The sequence below is a fragment of the Mastomys coucha genome, unplaced genomic scaffold (genome assembly GCF_008632895.1).
Source record: "Mastomys coucha isolate ucsf_1 unplaced genomic scaffold, UCSF_Mcou_1 pScaffold12, whole genome shotgun sequence".
NCBI classification, from domain to species: Eukaryota; Metazoa; Chordata; class Mammalia; order Rodentia; family Muridae; genus Mastomys; species Mastomys coucha.
This window is the reverse complement of record NW_022196894.1, coordinates 48,249,852-48,256,298: the sequence shown is the minus strand read 5'-3', so window position 1 is coordinate 48,256,298 and position 6,447 is coordinate 48,249,852. Positions and strand designations below refer to the sequence as shown.

Here is a 6,447-nt window from a genome sequence, read left to right as displayed (position 1 = left end):
ACAGTAAGACTGAGCAAGCAATCCATTATCCATGTTCTTCTGAGTTCAGAGCCTGCTGGCTATGGAACTCGTCCGCTTAAAGTCTGTTGACCTGGTGTATGTGTGGTTTTCGTTTAACCACAAGGACTATTCTGCTTTGGGGGCATGGCTCACTGCTTCCTATTGTCTATCCTGCCGATGTTTTTGCCACTGTAGCTGGATATACATGACAAGTGTTTGCCTGTCCTGCCCTTCTGCACAATTACTACACATACCGTGGGGGACAACTGTCAGTTTGGGTTGTAGCGATTCTTTGCTTGTTCCTGGAAAGACTACCTCATAGGAACTGAACTGAGGTAAAACATCATGTCCTGCATCCATCTGCTCTTTCTGTCACTGAAGCAACTTCTCTATGGCAGAGAAGAGAAAATTAATCAAAGTGGAATTTCTTTGGCTTCGCAGCATACCCTTAGCCCATTTCCTGCATCAGGACTCACCCCCTACTCTGTTCTCCACTAAAAGGAAAAGATAAACAACAACTCATGGTGGCATATGCCTGTAATGCCAGGAGGGTGAGGCAGGAGGATTGCCAGTTCAAAACCAGCCTGAGTTAAATGGCGAGACCCTGAATCAAAAAATTCAAAATAAAATAAATAACAAAGATGGATGACCATTCTGTACTTTCAGTGGAGGACTTCCTGTCCTTCACTTCTTTTCTACCCCAGGATATCAGTTAGCAATAAAAATCCTTTCTTGTTCCACCATTATTGACAGTATTACACTTTTATTTCTGACAACATAACAAAGACATCTTTAGTAGCCTCTGGAGCAGACGACGGACTAACATACACTTGAAGAGGGGTCAGTGAGTTTTCCATAACAAATGAGCTAATTTAAGAGCTTGTTTATTTTTGAAGCTGATTGAAAAACTGAGAAGCTCCTAGAAGGGTATGTCAACAGTCCCTATACCTTGTGACAGAAATTGCTGCTGGAATTTAGTGTGTTTGTATATTTGCATTTTTTCTTATCTCTTATGTCAAAAAGTAGTAAAATAATATGCAAAATGAGGATAATGAAAATAAAAGATTGTAATTTTTCCAAAAGCATTAAATAATGTCTATATTTTAAAAATAAGCATTTGAGACAGTCTAGACTTTTAGCTTAAGTATGCTAAATGCAGAACACAACAATGCACTATCTTCTCCTGTTGCCTAGTTTTGAGCAGCAAACACATGTTGCTTCATATAAAACATGCATTTTATATTTCAAAGTAGTTCAAATTTATTTCTTAACTACACTAAAATAAAATGGATGTTTAATATGTTTATCTCCATTTTTAAGTATTTTTTAATAGCGCAGCAAAATGTGTGCATGACCCGAACAAAGAAGTTTCATTGCCTCGCTGGGTAATCACGTCACAAGACATGACGAACAGTCTTTTGTGGGTCAGGGGTCACCGTGAGCACGCTTATGTCCTGGCTCCTTTAGCTGAGGCTCCTTTGGTATGAGTCAATCCCATGTGTGTGTGGTTAGTAAAAAACACACACCAAATGGTAAGAAAAGGAATAGAGTGCCTCTCATCCCAGGGAACAAAGCTCTCAGAAAGAAAAGAAAATCACCAACTAAACTGCAGGATATACAAATTCATTCCTAATTCTAGGCCCAAAAAGAAAAAGAAAAAAAAAAAACCAGTGAGTTGAGGACTCTCTTTCCCTTGGGAAGGCAGACAACAAAACTGACAATATTTAAGATGAGATATTATTTTGGTTTTATTCTATGTCAACAAATTTTTGAAAAGCTATTAATTTGTCAAATTTCATCTTTTCCACCTGATAAAACATTATTCAATTCTTTTCAGTATTTGGATCGTAAATTTATATATGTTATTGAAGCCTGTTAATAGACTAGAAATTTTTGCCCATGTTGTAAAGAGTGCCCTGATGAAGAGGCCGTGCTACGGGGCTTTTCCGTAATTTCACAAATGCTGTTCGGCAGGTACAGTAAAATCAGTGGTAATGATGCCTTATTTCCACAGGGTCTTTCATCTAGAGATCTCAAAACATCACACATTTACAGCGTTGTCATGTTGACTCTGTGAGAGGAAGTACATCTTGGAGATGTTTAAATTTTTGCATCCTTTATCTTCCTTACTAGATTTGTCGGTGTCTCTGGAATTTTTAAAGAAAAATTGATTATTTAGGCAACTTGGAGAGACAAACAATAGACAGTCTCTACTATGCTACACAAAGTAGGGGGTGGGGAACGGAATTCTTATCATATCCAAAGCAAAAAGACATGAATTGAAAGTATCTGGAACATTTCACTTATGCATCAATCTCCACATATTTTCAATATTTTAGTAGTTAGGTATTCATAACAACTATAAGGAAGCTAAACAGCAGAACTCTTACTTACTTTACTCTATGTGATTATTTGTAATAAGGAATATTTACTATTGTAATCAGATACTGCCGTACTAACATACTCTTCTTAGACTGAATGTGGTTGCGAAGGCAGATCCATCAAGGAGTCAAACATTCATTAACTAAAACGTTTGCTGAGGCACAAGTTTACTTGAATAAAGGCAGTATGGCTGTTAAGGTGCCTGGTGTCAATTCTTAGATATTGTGGTGGTTTGGAATAAAAATGGGCCCAGTGCTCGGATATTTGAATGCTTAGTCAACCAGGAAATGGAACTATTTGAGGATTAGAAAGATTAGAAAGTGTGGTCTAGTTGTAGGAGATGTGGCCTTGATGTAGGAGGTGTGGCCTTGATGTAGGAGGTGTGGCCTTGATGTAGGAGGTGTGGCCTTGATGTAGGAGGTGTGGCCTTGATGTTGGAATTGTGTCACCTGGGGAAAGGCTTTGATGTGTCAAAAGTCCATGCTACACCTAGTGTCTCTCTCTCTCTCTCTCTCTCTCTTTCTCTCTCTCTCTCTCTCTCTCTTTCTCTCTCTTTCCTGCTGCTGCCTATGACTCCCTTCCGCCCCTCTTGCCTGCTGCCACTGTCTGTAAATCAGGATGTAGCTCTCAGCTCCTTCTCCAGCACAATGTCAGCCAGCATGCTGCCATGCTCCCTGCCATGATGATAATGAACTCACCTGTGAAAATACAAGCCAGCCCAAATTAATTTTTTTCGTTTATACGAGTTGCCTTGGTCATGGTGCCTCTTCACAAAAAATAGAACACTGATGAAGATGGGTATCAAATTTCTATTCATCATTGTGTATTTTTTTCCACAGTGTAAAGCTTATCACGACTAGAAGTCAAATGCAAGAATATATATTATTACAAATTATCAGTTCAACTCTTTGTTAAGTGAACTCATCGTGACTACAAGGTTTAAATATTTTAGATGTAAAAGAAGGTATTTTCACACACACAAAAAATGTGAACACCAGCAGTGATAATGATAAGAACTCATTAGTGACTGGATTACTTACGAGCATTTAAGATGTAGCTTTAACAACAATAAGAAGATACTGTACAAATATGATGGAAACTGTTGAAAATGTTGCACCTGAAAAAAAAACATATTTCATTATGAACTTTGCTTCCAAACGCTAGTGTCCTTTGACACACAAAGAAGACATTATGGGAAATAGCACATTTTCTTCGGTAAAACAGAAGGCCACCCAGCATCCTAGTATCCATACTGTGTGATAATGGCAGGAATGTAAAGGCTGCTTGACAATATAAAACAGTTAGTGAAGCACATACAACGCAACTGGCAAGTGATGGGCAAAGCAGTGATTGAGGACAAAGGGAGCAAAATGATTAATAAGTTGAGACTGTCACAGCAGAGTTTATTTTAGAATTTCAGGCACGAGCAGAAAGTAAAGAAGCAATTGTTATTCAGAGGAAGACAAAATGAACAAATTTCTCCATAGACTGCTAAAGCTACGAATATTGTTTTGTTAGAAAAAAAAAACTTTCTCATTTCTCTCACGTAATCTGAAAAAAAAAATGGTCTGTTAAAACCTTAAAACATTGTCTTAATTAAACCACACACCTGATGTAATGCTCTAAAATGTTACTACTGATATATTAAGATAATTAATATACAATCACAAGAAGTGATGCTAAGCTGAGCATGGAAGCCACCAGACAGCACCCAGGTGGAAAAACAAGAAGATTTCATAAACGTGGCCAAGTTTTACCATATACACTTTCCACTGTGTTCTGAGAATGGTCGGGTCACTAGTGGCACCCATGAGGGTTTGGGGAAAAAGAGCAATGAAGTGCCAGTCCAGGCTGACCACCAAATCCTCACAGTGGTCTTAGATCATATATAGGGAAAAACAGAAATACAATATATGTCATAAACACAAGCTAAAAAATATCAGAAATTTGAGGCTGGAGAGAATACTTAGCAGTATAAGCTCATCACTTCTAGAAGTCAAATACACACACTGCTCTTGCAGAGGTCCCAGGATCTGTTCCCAGAACACACATCAGGCAGCTGAAACCACTTGTAATTCTAGTGGCTCTGACTCCCTCATTTGGCCTCCACTGCACCAGTATCCATGTAGTATATGCAGGCACACACACAGACCTTTTTGTTTTTCTTTCTTTTTTTGGTTTTTCAAGACAGGGTCTCTCTCTGTGTAGCCCTGGCTGTCCTGGAACTCACTCTGTAGACTAGGCTGGCCTCGAACTCAGAAATCCGCCTGCCTCTGCCTCCCAAGTGCTGGGATTAAAGGCATTCGTCACTACTGCCCAGCACACACAGACCTTTTTAAACTCAGAAATTTTTATCGTGTGTAATTTTTTAAGTTCTTTTTTGCACACAGAAACCCTTATATATCTAATACATTCAACATCTTTATAGAAACATTGTGTATATCTCGTCCAAACATGGCCTTATCCTAGACCTAACATTTCTCCTAGGATGACATCAAATTCTGCTACTAGAACAGAGAGTAAATCAATACTGAAATAGATCCACGTTGGAGGAAGCCGTGCTTTGAATAAGTATAAACCCCACAGACTCATGTCTTGGAATCCTTGACCCAGAGAGCATGGCACTATTAGGATAGGTAGCCTTTGAAGAGGTGTGGCCTTGTTGGAAAAAGTATGTCACTGTTAGTACAGGCTTTGAGGTCTCCTATGCACAAGCTGTACCTACTGTGTCATAGAGTCCCCTTCTGCTGCCTTCAGACCAAGATATGAAAATCTCAGCTCCTCCAGCACCTTATCTACCATGCCTCCCATCATGATGATAATGGACTGAACCTCAGAAATTGTAAACCTGCTCCAATTAAATATTTTCCCTTATATGAGTTGCCATGGTCATGGTATCGCTTCACATCAGTGAAACCCTAACTAAGACAAAGGACTCACGAACTTTATTCCAAAGCCATAGTGAACTGATATGAGTGAACTGGTATGAAGAGATACCACTGAGTACCATGAGACAAAGCCAATGAAACATCTTAAAGGCAATTTTTCTTTTACAAAAATATAAAGATGCTTCAAAAGATAAAAGGCATTCTTTTCATTAGACTGTTCTGGGAAAGCTAACTAACATCACAAATACAAACACTTAATTCAGAATATTAATTAAGTCAGTTAGCTAACTCATATATAAATAATTAAAAGTGAATCAGTTAGCAATGGAAGGTTTAAAATTGCAAATATTCAATAAAAATGACATAGGACAAATTACTGACTAGAAGTAGGCAAAGGGATCTTAGATATTTTCACAATCAAAAGTAAAAAGAGGGGTGCTAGAGAGATGACTCACTGGTTAAGAGCACTGACTACTCTTCCAGAGGTCCTGAGTTCATTTCTCAGCAACCACATGGTAGCCCACAACCATCTGTAATGGGATCTGATTCTTTCTTCTGGTCTGCACCGCACTCATATAAATAAAATAATTAAATATTTTTTTAAAAAAATGTTAAAAAAGAAGATAGCTGACAACTTGAACGTCACCGAAATTATGTGTCCAGCTTCACCAAGAAAGTGAGGAAAGACTCAACAGAACTGGGAAGCAGAACCGCATGCTACTTATCTAATGACACCCAGAATGTATGTGGATGGACGATAGCAGGAGAGTGTTTGCCTAGGAATCAGGAGACTTGAGGCCAGTCCCTAGCAGAACTGGAATTTCAGCATTCACTGGCTTGCTAGGAAAGCTTGTTGAAACTCTTGAAGATGGGTCAGCAAGATGGTTCAGTGGTTAGACAGAGAAGTCCTCTGATCTCCACATGTACTCCATAGCATGTGTGGTGCGCGCGCGCGCACACACACACACACACACACACACACAGCATACAAACAATAGATAATTTATATTTAATTTAAAAAACTAATTCCTGAACTCCTGGCCATCACCTAGATCCTAGGTCAGTGAGGTTCTGAATTTATAACAAACTCACAAGACATAAAACCATGGGGCCGGGCAGTGGTGGTGCACGTCTTTAATCCCAGCACTTGGGAGGCAGAGGCAGGTGGATTTCTGAG

At 39.0% G+C, this 6,447-nt stretch overlaps 1 long non-coding RNA gene across 4 annotated transcripts in view; it reads right to left on the bottom strand.

Moving 5' to 3' along the window:
- Positions 1 to 753: 753 nt before the first annotated feature.
- Positions 754 to 6,447, bottom strand: part of LOC116085976 — an 80,666-nt gene continuing 74,972 nt past the window's right edge. For all 4 annotated transcript variants that reach the window (XR_004116769.1, XR_004116767.1, XR_004116768.1 and 1 more), the window contains 3 exons: positions 3,423 to 3,499; positions 3,081 to 3,238; positions 754 to 2,147 (listed from right to left, as the gene is read on the bottom strand). This is a non-coding gene — a long non-coding RNA (uncharacterized LOC116085976). The remainder of the gene's footprint in view (positions 2,148 to 3,080; positions 3,239 to 3,422; positions 3,500 to 6,447) is intronic.